Source organism: Balaenoptera acutorostrata, chromosome 1 (assembly GCF_949987535.1).
Source record: "Balaenoptera acutorostrata chromosome 1, mBalAcu1.1, whole genome shotgun sequence".
NCBI classification, from domain to species: Eukaryota; Metazoa; Chordata; class Mammalia; order Artiodactyla; family Balaenopteridae; genus Balaenoptera; species Balaenoptera acutorostrata.
Window position 1 is genome coordinate 35,343,028 of NC_080064.1, and position 15,944 is coordinate 35,358,971.

At 38.0% G+C, this 15,944-nt stretch overlaps 1 non-coding gene and 2 pseudogenes across 1 annotated transcript; 2 read left to right on the forward strand and 1 right to left on the reverse strand.

Moving 5' to 3' along the window:
- Window positions 1-2,773: 2,773 nt before the first annotated feature.
- TRNAV-CAC (transfer RNA valine (anticodon CAC)) lies at window positions 2,774-2,846 on the reverse strand. The gene has a single exon. It is a non-coding gene; the product is annotated as a tRNA-Val (tRNA).
- A 9,474-nt stretch (window positions 2,847-12,320) lies between these two features.
- Window positions 12,321-12,907, forward strand: LOC103013375 (peroxiredoxin-1-like; annotated as a pseudogene).
- A 439-nt stretch (window positions 12,908-13,346) lies between these two features.
- LOC103012130 (adapter SH3BGRL-like) lies at window positions 13,347-14,669 on the forward strand (annotated as a pseudogene).
- The last annotated feature ends 1,275 nt before the right edge of the window (window positions 14,670-15,944 follow it).

A 15,944-nucleotide genomic window follows, 5' to 3' on the forward strand; every position in this document is an offset into this window, starting at 1 on the left:
AACGAAAACTCTAATTCAAAAAGATACATGCACCCCAATGTTCATAGTATGATTATTTACAATTGCCAAGACATGGAAGCAACCTAAGTGTCCATCAACAAATGAATGGTTAAACAAGATGTATTTTATATATATATATATACAATGAAATATTACTCAGCCATAAAAAGGAATGAAATTTTGCCATTTGCAGCAATATGGATGGACTTGGCTGGTATTATACTAAGTGAAACAAGTCAGACAGAGAAAGACAAATACTGTATAATATCACTTATATGTGGAATCTAACAAATAAAACAAACTAGTGTAGTGACTATAACAAAAGAGGAACAGACTCACAAAATAGAGAACAAACTAGTGGTAACCAGTGGAGAGAGGGAAGTGAGGAGGGGCGAGATAGGGGTAAGGGATTAAGAGGTACAAACTATAAATAAGCTACAAGGATGTATTGTACAACACAGGGAATATAGTCAGTATTTTGTAGTAACTATAAATGGAATATAACCTTTATAAATTGTGAATCACTATATTTTACACCTATAACATGTAATATTGTACATCAATTATACTTCCATTAAAAAAATTTTTTAAAGCTTAAGATGGTAAATTTTATGTTATGTGGGGTTTTTTTTTAACCACATTGAAAAAAAAATAAGCACAACTTTGACTCAGCAACTACACTTTTAAGTTATCCTAACTAAATAGTCAGAGACAGTGCTATTCCTAAGAGTAAAAAACCAAAACAACGAAAATATTTATAAATGGGGTCAATTAAATAAATTATAGGATAGCTATAATGGGATTCTATGCAGCCATTAAAATAACATAGAAGAATTTTTTATGTAATAAAATGTTTTTATTTTAGTAAATGAAAAAGTTACAAAGAGGCATATACAACATAGTCACAATATTTGTTTTATTGTTTCAGAAAAGATTATTATATACACATGAAAAAGAGACTGGATGGAAACACACCAAATTGCAAATTGAAATTAAGAATGGAGATTATTTTTATCTTCTTTGTGCTTTTCTATATTTTCCAAAATTTCTACAATGAACATTTAAACTTTAGCAAGATTTATACTTTCTTTTACATTTTTGTCACATTGTACACTTTATAAAGTTCATATAAACTCTGGATTAGATTACAGCTGGAGACAAGGCAGGGACTTTGGAAGGCTTTACAAAGCCAACAGAAACAGACTGGATATAGGGTATTAAGTAGTGGACAAGCCAAACTGGAAGATTGGAAAAAGAGTGGAGCCACTGATAAAAGTGAAGGTATGATGAGTTGGCTTGGGAAAGGATGAGGAAGAGGATAAGTCAGAGGTGTGTGAGTGTGTGTGTGTGTGTGAGAGAGAGAGAGAGAGAGAGAGAGAGAAAGAGGGAGAGAGTGACAAAGAGAGACAGAGACAGAGAGACAGAGACAGAGAGAGCTAGTTTACACTTACAGGTGGCAATAAGCAAGAAGAGTTGTCCAGTAAGTATAGGGCTGCAGAAAATCACAGGTGTGTAGATACTGGTTTGGGATTCTTCATCAGGAAGGTGAAGGCTGGAGCCAGGAGGGAGTGAAAGTCCCCTCTCTGTTCTTCCTCCATGAGTTTATGATCTCTCTTTCTCTCTCTCTCGAACATCAACAGACTCTTGACCAGTCTACAAAACTCCCTGGTTGATTGAGTCAGTGTTTACATGAATATAACTATTCCTAAGGGTAAAAAAGAATATTTTTACAGTGTATACTGTACTAAGATTACATTCACTTTATTAAACAACTCTAAACAACTCTACAACTCTTTTTTTCCTGGAGTCAAAAATTGCCTATTTTTTCCATTTGTGTAATTATCTATGCACCTACTGTTAATTATTCCATAAACTCTCCATCAGGACTACAAAACGTCTTTCTATCTGGTCACATGAATCCGATACTTTTCAACTTTTTTTTTCCCCTTAGAGACATTCTTCCTTAGGCCTATCCTCCTCTCGCTCCAAGCTGTCGTCTTGGCTTTGCTATCCAACTGTTGTCCTGAGACTTCCCATAACCACATTCTGGGGACTTGCATCTCCTCTCCTGTGCCAAATCCCCTGTCTCCTGGATATTCCTATTTGTGGCTTATTCCCTCATTTTGGAGGAGCTCATTCCCCAGTAATTTCCCCAGAATAAGTTCATGGGAGGTACATTTTTGAAACCCTGCTTGTCTAAAGATGGCTTTATTTTGCTCTCACACTTGATTGACAGTTTGGCGGGGTACAGAGTTCCAAGTTGGAAATCATTTTCCCTCAGAATTTTAAAGGCGTTGATCCACTGTTATCTAGCTTCTCATGTGGCTAGACTCTTGAGAAGTCTGATTTATTCTGATTTCCGTTACTTCTTATGTAATTTTTGTTTGTTCACTTGTTTCTGGAAGCTTTTAGGACATATATTTTTCCTTTATCCTTGATGTTTCGAACCTTCATCATGATAAGTAATAATAATGTAAGGCTATTTCATTCATTGCTCTAGGTACTCAGGGGTCCCTTTCAATCAGGAAACATACAGTCTTCACTTCTGGGAAATTTTCTCTCTGTTAGATTCCCTTGTTTATTTCATCATTTTTCTCTCATTTTCCATCCCTTGGTTTTGTTTATTCTAACTTTATAAGAGATTTTTTAGTAGTTACATTTTTATGTATGCATGTATGTATTTATTTACTTGGCTGCGCCGGGTCTTAGTTGCGGCATGCGGGATCATTTAGTTGTGGCATGCAAGCTCTTAGTTGTGGTGTGCGGGATCTAGTTCCCTGACCAGGGATCGAACCTGGGCCCCCTGCACTGTGAGTGTGGAGTCTTAACCACTGGACCACCAGGGAAGTCTGTATGAGAGATTTTTCTGAAATTTATCCCGTAGTTTTTCTGTTGAATTTGTTCATTTCTGTCATAAAATTTTAATTTCCAAGTGTTTTTCCTGGTTCCCTGACTTTCCTTTTGGTAGCCTCTTGCTTTTGTGTTGTGGATTCAGGATCTTCTCTTATTTCATGTTTCTGAGGATATCAGTTGTAGTTTTCTGCCATTTTCTTCCACTTCCTAGATTGTCTCTTGTTGTTTATTTTGGTCTCTAGCTTTCAAGTTAGAGACTTTCCTCAGATAATAATACTAGCTACCATTTATTGGGTGTAAAGCACAGTTCTAAGTATTTTACATGTTTTAACTAATTTAATCCTTACACCCAATGAGTGAGTTACCATTCTTATCCTCAATTTACCAAAAAGGTAGAAACTACTGTGTATAAAATAAATAAGCTACAGGATATATTGTACAGCACAGGGAATAGAGCCTATACTTAATAATAACCATAAATGGAATATAACCTTTAAAAAAAGTGGTTTATTTATTGTTCTGGTGTATGAGACTATGATAAAATTCTAAAAAGTCAATTTTCCTGAAAAAATCAAGAAAAGTGTAAAAAAAATTTACTAGTAAGGAGAATTCCTTGCTAGTCCAGTGGTTAGGGCTCTGAGTTTCCATTGCAGGGGGCACGGGTTCCATGCCTGGTCGGGGAACTAAGATCCCGCATGCCACATGGCGCAGCCAGAAAAAAAAATTTACTAGTAAGGAAACTGGGACACAGACAGGTTAAGGCTCTCATTCAGGTCACACAGCTCAGAAGTGGACCTGAATCTAAACAAACCTGTAGCTTTCCAGTTTCAGAAATCTGAGGGATAGAGAAATAAATTAAATGTTACCGCAAGAACGCAACTGGCCAAATCCAGAATGCAGGACATTGTACAAGACAATTTACCAGCAATCAAGGGTGTAAGGAAAACTTTTTTTTTTAAAAAATTAATTAATTAATGTAATTCATTTTTGGCTGCGTGGGGTCTTTGTTGCTGCACGTGGGCTTTCTCTGGTTGTGGCAAGCGGGGGGTACTCTTTGCTGCAGTGCATGGGCTTCTCATTGCGTGCCTTCTTTTGTTGTGGAGCATGGGCTCTAGGTGTGTGGGCACGTGGACTCAGTAGTTGTGGCTCGAGGGACCTGGAGCGCAGGCTCAGTAGTTGTGGTGCACAGGCTTAGTTGCTCTGCGGCATGTGGGATCTTCCCAGACCAGGGATCGAACCCATGTCCCCTGCATTGGCAGGCGGATTCTTAACCACTGCGCCACCAGGGAAGTCCCTGGTTATCCTTTTTAAATATAGCAGCTTGTACATGTCAATTCCAAACTCCCTAACTATCCCTTATCTCTACCCTTCCCCCTGTGGTAACCATAAGTTCATTCTCTAAGTCTGTGAGTCCATTTCTGTTTTGTAAATATGTTCATTTGTATAATTTTTTTTAAGATTCTGCATATAAGCGATATCATACGATATTTCTCTTTCTCTGTCTGACTTACTTCACTCAATATGACAATCCATGTTGTCTAGTATGTCCATCCATGTTGCCGCAAATAGCATTATTTCATTCTTTTTTATTGCTGAGTAATATTCCATTGTATATATATATACCACATCTTCTTTATCCATTCATCTGCTGGTGGACATTTACGTTGCTTCCATGTCTTGACTATTGTAAATAGTGCTGCTATGAACACTGAAGTGCATGTATCTTTTCAAATTATGGTTTTCTCTGGATATATGCCCAGGAGTGGGATTGCTGGATCATATGGCAACTCTATTTTTAGTTTTTTAAGGACCCTCCATACAGCTTTCCATAGTGGCTGCACCAACTTACATTCCCCCAACAGTGTAGGAGGCTTCCCTGGAAAAGGAGCATTTCAATCACCTCAGATAATTGTGGATATTTTTTTTTGATGCAAGAAGAAACTTGACAAGTGGTTGTTGCTTAAAGGTTAATGCAACATGGAATCTAAAACCATACCAGTGAACTTTTCCTTTCTTTCCCTGCCCATCTTTATTGAGATATAATTGACATATAACATTGTGTAAGTTTGAGGTATACAATCCATTGATTTGATACACTTATAGATTGCAAACTGATAACCATAATAAAGGTAGCTACCACCACCAGCACGTCACATAATTACCATTTCTTTTTTGTGCTGAGAACATTTAAGATCTACTCTTTTAGCAACTTTCAAATATATAATACACCAATGAACTTTTTATACTCTGTTCTAGTAAAATCCACCAGATTGTCTTGCATATTGGTGGCTCTTTTACTTATGCATAGTTGTCAAGACATGTATTAGTCATTTAGAATTTATTGGTTCACTGTGCAGATATTTCAAATGTTGACACATTTCATTGTATAACATAAAAAACTCGCATTCACTAATGTCACTACCAATCTCATCAGAAAAATCTTCCTTTACTGGGAAACTATCAAGCTCACATTAGCAGATAAAACTGCTAATTTCCAACCAAAATATCAAATCACTTTGGCAACAAATACTGTCAGTTGTTTTCCTTCAAGCGACAGGGGCCCTTTGTTCATTTTAGAGAAAACACCTGCCAAATACCCAAGTCTGAATAACAATAGTTTGTCTGTTGGTTATACTTTCAGATAAGAGTGAAGTTCATGGGTACTTCCCTGGTGGCGCAGTGGATAAGACTCCGCGATGCCAATGCAGGGTTTCAATCCCTGGTCAGGGAACTAGATCCCACATGCATGTTGCAACTAAGAGTTCGCATGCCACAACTAAGGAGCCCGCGTGCTGCAACTAAGGAGTCCGCCTGCTGCAACTAAGACCTGGCGCAATCAAATAGATTAAAAAAAAAAAAAAAGAATGTTCATAGCAGCACTGTTTGTAAAAGCAAAAGCCCAGAAACAACCCTCACTTTTATCAATGAGGGAATGGACAAATTTTTGGTATATTCATACAATGATCTACCTCACAGTGGTGGATGAACGTCCCAGAGTTCTATCAATCAATATGGATAGATTTCAGTGTCTTAATTTGTACTCCACCCAAAGCAGGGTGTGAGACAAATTCTTCAGTGCAAGAGTTTATTTAGGAGGTGATCCCAGGAATCAGAAATAGCGAGTGAGAAGAAAATGACGAAAGGGACTTCCCTGGTGGCACAGTGGTTAAAAATCCGCCTGCCAATGCAGGGGACACGGGTTCGAGCCCTGGTCTGGGAAGATCCCACGTGCTGCGGAGCAACTAAGCCAGTGCGCCACAACTACTGAGCCTACGAGCCACAACTACTGAAGCCCGTGTGCCTAGAGCCCGTGCTCCGCAACAAGAGAAGCCACAGCAATGAGAAGCCCACGAACGGCAACGAAGAGTAGCCCCTGCTCGCCGCAACTAGAGAAAGCCTGCGCACAGCAATGAAGACCCAAGGCAGTCTAACATAAATAAATAAAATAAATAAATAAATAAATTTATTAAAAAAAAAGAAGAAAAGGAAGACAAACCAATAAGATGTGCATTATTGAGCTACTGATGACAGTGGGCCACTGAGCTCATTCCCACTGAGAACTCCCTGAGGAATTGTGTGGAATACAGCTCAGAATTGTCCCTCTGAAGATGTGGGGACTGGACCATTTTCCACTTACTTCCACCCCCCCACCCCCTGCCCCAAGCCCCATTGATCGATCCCCTGGGGCAATAACTTTCCTGAACTCCTGGGTTACACACAGGCTGAACAGCCTTCTCAAGCTTTGTAAAGAGCCCCAGTCAGATAAGCAAAGAGCGGCTGTGGCCTGTGAGGTAGCATGCTAGCAGCTTGCCTTCAAGTCTCAGCTACCCCGAAATTGAGTGGGCTGAGGGGACATGGTGTGAGCTACCACAGGTGTCAGCTAGACTCAGAAACTAATGTTGAGTGAAAAAAGGAAATCACAGGGAATTATGTACAATGTGCTCCATCTTTATATATAAAGTTCAAAAATACATAAAAGTATATAATGCATGGTTAAGGAAACAATTATGGATATTATGCATATGAAATTATGGATATTCTGAAAGCAAGATAGGCAGGAAAGGGTTTATCACATATTGGGGGACAGTCAGCAAGTTTGCTTATCAGAAAGCACATGTCAGGGTGCAGTTGGAGATAAAGGCAGTGCGTTAAAGAAGGTGGCTAATTGGTGGGTGTCTTTGAAACCAATCTTAAGTTTCACTCTGATTTGGAAAGTAAAGAGGAGCAAGCTTTTAAGAAAGGGTGTGATAGGATCAAAATGTATCAAAAGCAATCACTCTGCAGTTGGCTTGGACGGGAGAAGGAGCTGAGGTGCCAAAGTCCCTTACCCCGGCAGCACGGGGAGGCTTCCCTGCTTTTAGGGAGCTTCCTCTTTGCTCTGTTCCTTTATCGGGGCAGACAGGCAGGGCGTGGCTTGTTGGTGTATAGGAACAGCTGGAAGGGAGTCTGCCGGGTGGATGGAGCCCCTGGCTGAGGGCTTCAGGCATTAGAATAAAAGATGAATTTTTCCCAGGCCCGCCTCCGGAGTCCTTCCTGATGTTCCTGCCTGATGCCTCATCTCCCTGATCGGGCAGAGGGATGTTCCCAGCTTGGAGACTCCAGCTCAGCCGGTGAGGGACAAAGGGCCCCTAATTCCAAAGGTGGTGAGTCCTCCTGCCTCTCTCCTCTCTTCGTTCTTTTTAGTCCTTTGATTTTCTCAGGATCCTCAGGTTTGTTGGAGAAACTATCCCCTTTCTTCATACTCACAAGAACATTTTAGAGGATGAAATGGAGCGACAGGAAACGGGGAGCACAAAAGGGGACAAGTGACAAGGGGACTGGATAGGTTTTGTCAAAAGACTCTCCTTTAGATATTATTGTCATCATTAAGTAGGACAGCTGTCACTTATTTAGCCCTTACTCTTAGCCAGGTCCTGGCTGTGTGCTTTCAGACAGAACAGCTGTAGATTTGCCGGGTCTTCTTAAGCTGCTTGAAGTTATCAAGGGAACTTCCATTGAATGTATTTTTTTTTTTTTTAGAAAGAAACACTTTTTAAAAAATTAATTAATTTTTGGCTGCATTGGATCTTCGTTGCTGCGTGCTGGCTTTTTCTAGTTGAGATGAGCGGGGGCTTCTCTTGTGGCGGAGCATTGGCTCTAGGTGCGCGGGCTTCAGTAGTTGTGGCACGTGGGCTCAGTAGTTGTGGTGCACGGGCTTAGTTGCTCCGCGGCATGTGGGATCTTCCCGGACCACGGATCGAACCTGTGTGCCCTGCATTGGCAGGTGTATTCTTTTTCTTTTTTTCTGCTTTTTAAAAAAAAATTTTAATTTTATTTATTTTTTTATACAGCAGGTTCTTATTAGTTACCCATTTTATACATATTAGTGTATACATGTCAATCCCAATCTCCCCCACCCTCCGCCACTTTCCCCCCTTGGTGTCTATACGTTTGTTCTCTACATCTGTGTCTCTATTTCTGCCAGGCAGGTGGATTCTTAACCACTGCGCCACCAGGGAAGTCCTTACTGCATGTTTTTTTCTGCTTTAGAAGTTTTTGGAATTAAACTGTTTCAGACTTAAACGTAAATGACTGCCTGTGGGGAAAAATATTTCCAACATATGTAGTAGAAAAAAAATTTGCTACTATATGAAGAATTTTACAAAACATTAAAGAGACAAATGCCCAAATAGAAAAATGGACAAAGTATAGACAGGTAATTGACAAAATCCAAATGACAAAGGAATAATCAAAGAAATACAAATTAAGATGAAACACAATTAATTATTTTTAGAGAGATACTGTTACTCATTAAAATAACGAAGATGTAAAAAAAAACCCAGTTTTGTTACTCATTAAAATGACAAAGGGACTTCCCTGGTGGCACAGTGGTTAAGAATCCACCTGCCAATGCAGGGAACATGGGTTCAAGCCCTGGTCTGGGAAGATCCCACATGCTGCGGAGCAACTAAGCCCGTGTGCCACAACTACTGAGTCTGCACTCTAGAGCCCACGAGCCACAACTACTGAAGCCCGCGTGCCTAGAGCCCATGCTCTGCAACAAGAAAAGCCAGTACAATGAGAAGCCCATGCACCGTAACGAAGAGTAGCCCCCGCTCGCCGCAACTAGAGAAAGCCCGTGTGCAGCAATGAAGACCCAGTGCAGCCATAAATAAATAAATAAATAAATAAATAAATAAATAAATAAATAAAATGACAAAGATGTAAGAAAAAAAAAACACCCCAGTAATGGCAAGGTTGTGGAGAAACAAACAATTTCATACACTTTGGTAAATGGATATGACCTCTCTGGAGGATGGTTTGGCAATGCAAATTAAAAGTCTCACCATTTTAAAGATGGGAAACTCAAGGCCTAAGAGTTTAAGTGACTTCCTTAAAGTTACAGTCACACAATTAGGAACCAAGCCAAGTCTAGAACTAAGTCTTATAACTTGGCCCTCAATCTACTATCAATTGTAGTGATAAAGCTTATAATAGCAATGCATTGGGGAAAAACCTGAATATTCTACAATATGGAATTATTTTAAAAATTCTTGCATATTCATGATGGAACACTGAAATCGTTAAAAGAATATTTGATGGCATGGGAAAACTACATAATATAGTTCTTGGTGAAAATGTTGGGTATTAAAACAATATATAAAACAATAATATAAAACAATATATACAGTATAGTCCTACTTTTAAAAAAAGTTATATACATACACAGAAAAAATATTTGAAGAACCATATTGTCTTCAGGTGGAGGAATTACAGGTGATTTCAAACATTTTTGTCCTTTGTTTCTTGTAATTTCCAGATTTTCTATAATAGCTAGGATAAAAAAGCAATAAATTTTATTTGATAAAAATTGTAGAACAACTGAAATGCCATAGGGCTATGCTGGAGGTGACTTGGAGCTGGCTGACCGTGGGTGCCTGTCAGGGCAGGGAGCGTCCATCCCAGAGGGCAACGAGAGGGGCCCCAGAGCCTGAGGGAATTTGAGGCCGAAGACTAGGGCACTTCGGATGGCCAAAAAGCACATGAAAATATGCTCAACATCACTAATTATTAGAGAAATGCAAATCAAAACTACAATGAAGTATCAGCTCACACCGGTCAGAATGGCCATCATCAAAAAATCTACAAACAATAAATGCTGGAGAGGGTGTGGAGAAAAGGGAATCCTCCTGCACTGTTGGTGGGAATGTAAATTGGTGCAGCCACTATGGAAAACAGTATGGAGGTTCCTTAAGAAACTAAAAATCGAACTACCATATGACCCAGCAATCCCACTACTGGGCATATATCTGGAGAAAACCCTAATTCAAAAAGACACATGCATCCCAATGTTCGTTGCAGCACTATTTCCAATAGCCAAGACATGGAAGCAGCCTAAACATCCATCGACACAGGAATGGATAAAGAAGATGTGGTAGGTATATACAATGGAATATTACTCAGCCATAAAAAGAACAAAATAAAGCCATTTGCAACAACATGGATGGGCCTAGAGATTATCATACTAAGTAAGTCAGACAGAGAAGACAAATATCATATGATATCACTTACATGCAGAATCTAAAAAGTGATACAAATGAACTTATTTACGAAACAGAAATAGACTCACAGACACAGAAAACAAACTTATGGTCACCAAAGGGGATAGAGAGGGGGGTGGGGAGAGATAGGAGTTTGAGATTAACATATACACACTACTGTATATAAAATAGATTACTAATAAGGGCCTACTGTATAGCAGAGGGAACTCTACTCAATACTCTGTAATGGCCTATATGGGAAAATAATCTTAAAAAGAGTGGATATATGTATGTGTATAACTGATTCATTTTGCTGTACACCTGAAACTAACACAACATTATACATTATACACAATCAACTATACTCCAATAAAAATAAAAAAAAAGACTAGGGGAGATAGTGAGAAGAGAGGGCTTCTATTTCCTTGAAGTAGGATGGATACAAGAAAAAATTAAAATGTTATATATACTAACGAAAAAATATATATTTATATATAACAATTTTGGGACCTAGTGTCCTACAGGTGACTTACAGCAAAGGTGGCATCTAGACAGCTGATGATGGAAAACTCTCACTCACCATCTGTTCACCCTTTTATTTTTTCAGTCTTTTTCTTCTACCCTGTTTCCCCTCTACTATCTTTTAGTTTCCTCTCCTGTTCTTTGGTTTCTTCTCCCCACTTGGCTTGGAAACTTCCATTGAATACCATGGTTCTCCTTCACCATTGCTCTGCCCATGGAAGGCACTCTCAGAAATAGAATCTGACTAATCCTCCTCTTAACTCAGTAATTTTGTAATCTGAAGCATCAAGTTTCCAAATTAGGTTATTTCTAGTGGAGAACTGAAAGTTAGACAAACAGTCTTGAAATGTTATTTTTCCTTTTCATGAAGCAGAATTAGAGCATATTGGAGCTGGAAAGGAATTTAAAGCTTCAACTTGTCAAAATTCTTTAATTAAATAAATTTCATTTTTGCTAAATTTAGTTTCATGTTGCACATTTGTTCATCAATATATTATACTTTATCAATAAGTTAGGAAATAGAGATAAGAAAAAATTGCCCATATTTCCAACCACCTTAATTATTAACAACTATTCATATTTTATAAGACTTACTTTTAGTTCCTTTCCTACACACTCTTTAATGTAGTTATAATCATTGTAAATGTATTATTTTGTATTTTGCTTTTAACACATCATTAGTTTTCATTTGAAAAATAGGTTTGATGAACCATAATTTACTTAGTCATTTCCTTATCGATGTACCTATAGATGGTCCAGTTTCTCACTATTATACAAATACTACTGACATCATGTAAACTTTTGTATTTCAGATTCTTTCCTTAGAGTAGATTTCCAGACTATTTCTTACTGGATCAAAAGGCAAATACGTTTCCTTACTTCTTGTTATTTCCCAATTTACAGTGAACTCAGCAAATGTAAATGAATCTCTCAATTTAAAGATGGAAAATCAGGGCCTGAGTTTAAGTGACTTGCTCCAAGTTACAAAGTCACACAGATAGTAGAGACCAAGCCAAGACTAAAACCAAGCCATCTGACTCCAGTCCTCAATTCACTAGGGATATAAGCCTTTCTTTACCTTTTGGTTTTATTTAGTCTTAGATTTTTGGGAATGTTGCCACTAGCTTACTCTCCGCTCTTCTCGGATGAGATTATGAGGAAGGAAATTCACACCTTTAATAAAAAAGCTAAGATCTCATATCACATTAGTCACACTCTACCCAACAACAGCAAAATACACATGAAACATTTACCAAAATAGACCATATGCTAGCACACAAAGCAAGTCAATAAATTTAAAAGGATTCAAGTCATACAAAGTATGTTTTCTGGCCACAGCAGAATTAAATTAGAAATCAATAACAGAGGCCTGTCTTCTTCCTGACTGGTCCTGGTGGTTTCTGTCTGAGAACTGCTGATAGCAATATGTTTTCAGGAAATGCCAAAATTGGGCACCTTGCCCCCCAGTTCAAAGCAACATCTATTATGCCAGATGGTCAGTTAAAAGATATCAGCCTATCTGACTACAAAGGAAAATGTGTTGTGTTATTCTTTTACCCTCTTGATTTCACCTTTGTGTGCCCCATAAAGATGACAGGGCAGATGGATTTAAGAAACTCAACTGCCAAGTGATGGGTGCTTCTGTGGATTTTCACTTCTGTTATCTGGCATGGATCAACACACCCAAGAAATAAGGAGGACTGGGGCCCATGAACATTGCCTTGATATCAGACCCCAAGCGCAACATTGCTCAGAACTATGGGGTATTAAAGGCCGACAAAGGCATCTCATTCGGGGGCCTTTTTACTATTGATGATAAAGGCATCCTTTGACAGATCACCATAAATGACCTTCCTGTCTGCCACTCTGTGGATGAGACACTGAGACTAGTTCAGGCCTTCCAGTTAACTGACAAACATGGGGAAGTGTGCCCAGCTTGCTGGAAGCCTGGCTGTGATACCGTTAAGCCTGATGTCCAGAAGAGCAAAGAATATTTCTCTAAGCAGAAGTGAGCGCTGGGCCATTTTAGGGCCAGGCTCTAGTAGGCGGCCATAAAAACAAAACCTCGTTTGTACTATTGTCATGCTTAAAATACAAGACCTTACACTCAGCCCAGATGTGGTGTGGGACAGGACAGGCCTTTCCTGCAGGTGTTGGGGAGGCCAGCCTTTCTTCCTCTGGGGGAAATGGTCTGAGCTGTATTATGGGGCAGGCCAACTGATGTGTACAGTAGTAGGGTATCACTTTTGATCTTTTGTAGTTTCTATTAAACTTGAACTGAGAAAAAAAAAGAAATCAATAGCAGAAAGTTATCTTGAAAATTTTCAAATATTTGGAAACTAGATAACACATTTCTAAATAATGCATAGGTCAAAGAAGAAATTTAAAGGGAAATTAGAACATATTTTGAATGTAATGAAAATGAAAACCACTACATATCAAAATTTCCAGATGTCACTAAGGTAATACCTAAGGAGAAATTTATGACTAAGCAACTAATGACTATATTAGAAAAGAGGACAAATAAAGTCATCTGTATTGTACTAAATGACAGTATTAGGAAAGAAGATCACAAATCAATGACCTAAGCAACAAGGAAAAGAAGAACAAATTAAACCCAAAGTAAGCAAAAGAAAGGAAGTAATAAAGATCTGAGCAAAAACTAATACAATAGGAAACAGAAAAACATTAGAGAAAATCAATGACACCAAAAGCTGGTTCTTTGAGATCAATAAAATTGATAAACCTCTAGTCAGACTGATCAAGAAAAAAGAGACACGAATTACCATTATCAAGAAGGAGTGAGGTGACATTACTACAGATTCTATATATAGTAAAAGAATAATAAGGAAATATTATGAACATACTTATACTAGTTAAGTAAACAAATTCCTTGAAAGAACTCAAACTACCAAAAATCACTCAAGAAGAAATAGATAATCTGAATTACCCTATACTTATTAAAGAAATTGAATGTGTATTTACAAACCTTCTCATAAAGAAAACTCCAGGCCCAGGTGCTTTCCTGATGATTTCCATCAAACATTTGAGGAAGAAATAATATTAATGCTGCACAAACTCTTCCAGAAAATTGAAGAGGAGGGAATACTTCTTATTTCATTCTTTGTGACCAGCATTACCCTAATTACCAAAGTTAGAAAAGGATATTACAAGAGAAGTACTGATCCATATCCCTCATGGACATAGAGGCAAAAATTCTTAAAATTAAAAAAAATTTTATCCAAAGATATATAAAAAGGACACTACTTCATGACTGACTGGTGTTTACCCCTAGAATGCAAGGTTGGTATAATATTCAAAAAAATCAACCAATGTCATTTACTATATTAACAAACTAAAATTAAAAATCATACGTAAAAAATAGGCCCTTTGGCCATTTGTAGGACTCAGCTACGACCGTTGTTCCCAGGATAGTGATCCGTGAGTACATTGCACCTTCCTCTGGCTCCACGGTGATTAAGAAGAAACAGCAAGATGCGCTTGGTTTCTTAGAAGCTAACAAAGTAGGATTTGAAGAAAAAGATATTGCAGCCAGTGAAGACAATTGGAAGTGGATGAGAGAAAATGTTCCTGAAAAGTCGACCAGCCAAAGGGTACCCCCTGCCACCTGAGATTTTCAATGAAAGTCAGTACCATGGGGACTAAGATGTCTTCTTTGAAGCCAGAGAAAATAATGCAGTGTATGCCTTTTTAGGTTTAACAGCCCCACCTGGTTCAAAGGAAGCAGAAGCTCAGGCAAAGCAGCAGCCATGAGCCTTAAACATTTTGCCTTAAGAATCCTGAAAAAGGAGTCTCCAAAATTATCTTGGCTTCAAAAGAAATAGCCTTAATGCTGAAATAATAGATTAGTTGGTGTTTTCACATGCAAACAATCAAAATGAATACATAATTAAAATGTGAACGTTATGATGAGAAGAATGGGAGATGAACATAAAATTTTAAGTAGATGTCATGGAATAGTATTGTTGTCTGCTGACATTTTATGTACTTCAGTGATTTTGAAAAGCAAACACCTGTTCCCTTTTCTGGTATTATTATTGCAGCTTAAGTATATCTGTAGCTCTACACTGAGTAATTTTGAAAGGAGAGTGAGAAAGAAAGAATCTGTCTCTTGTTGCCAAATTGCCTCATTAGTTTTAGTGAACAAAAATATGTACCCTTCTGATGTGAAATCGTTGTGATTAAAAAGTAGTTGCAAATAATGTTTATGATATTCCAGACATTATAATTTCCTATAGTAATTATAACATTCCTATTCTTTTGAAGTTGAAACTTCTAGGTACTGAACCACAGGTTTTCTAAGCTTCTAAATATAGCCTTTCATTGCATATTTCAGTGGTCAGAACAGATGACCTCACACACACACACACAAAGTTGTATTCAGTTGACAAGTTTCTTGATTAACTACACAGCTATGATGCAATCACGTTACTAATTTGCTTGCCCAGTGAAATATGCTTATAAATGTTATGGAAGTGGGATGGCAAATAAGTTTAAAATGGCACCCTTTTGCAAAGAGCTCAGACTTTTAATGAACTATTTTAAAATGGGTTGGAACTGGGAATTCCCTGGCAGTTCAGAGGTTAGGACTCCACGCTTCCACTCCAGGGGGCACAGGTTCGATCCCTGGTCAGGGAACTAACATCTCGCGAGGCGTGTGGCATGGCCAAAAAAGAAATAGGTTGGAACTCATTTTTCCCCTTTTAAAACAACCTGTGATCACGAATGCCATTATCTCTCAGATATTTGACCTTTTTGTTTCAGCTTAGGCGTATATTGTATGAGTACGTTAATCTAAGCAGAGAGAATCTTTTCTATGCCTCTATTCCAGCGAATAGCAGATAAAAGGATAATAATAATCCTTTTATATTTAATAATAATATAATTTTATTATAATTTAATATTATTAAATATTATCTTATTTAATAATAATCAGATAAAAGGATCAATTTTAAAACTGTTAATTTTGAAAACTTCTAAGAAGCCAAAACATTATGGCCTAAATCACCCAGAAGACATATATATTGT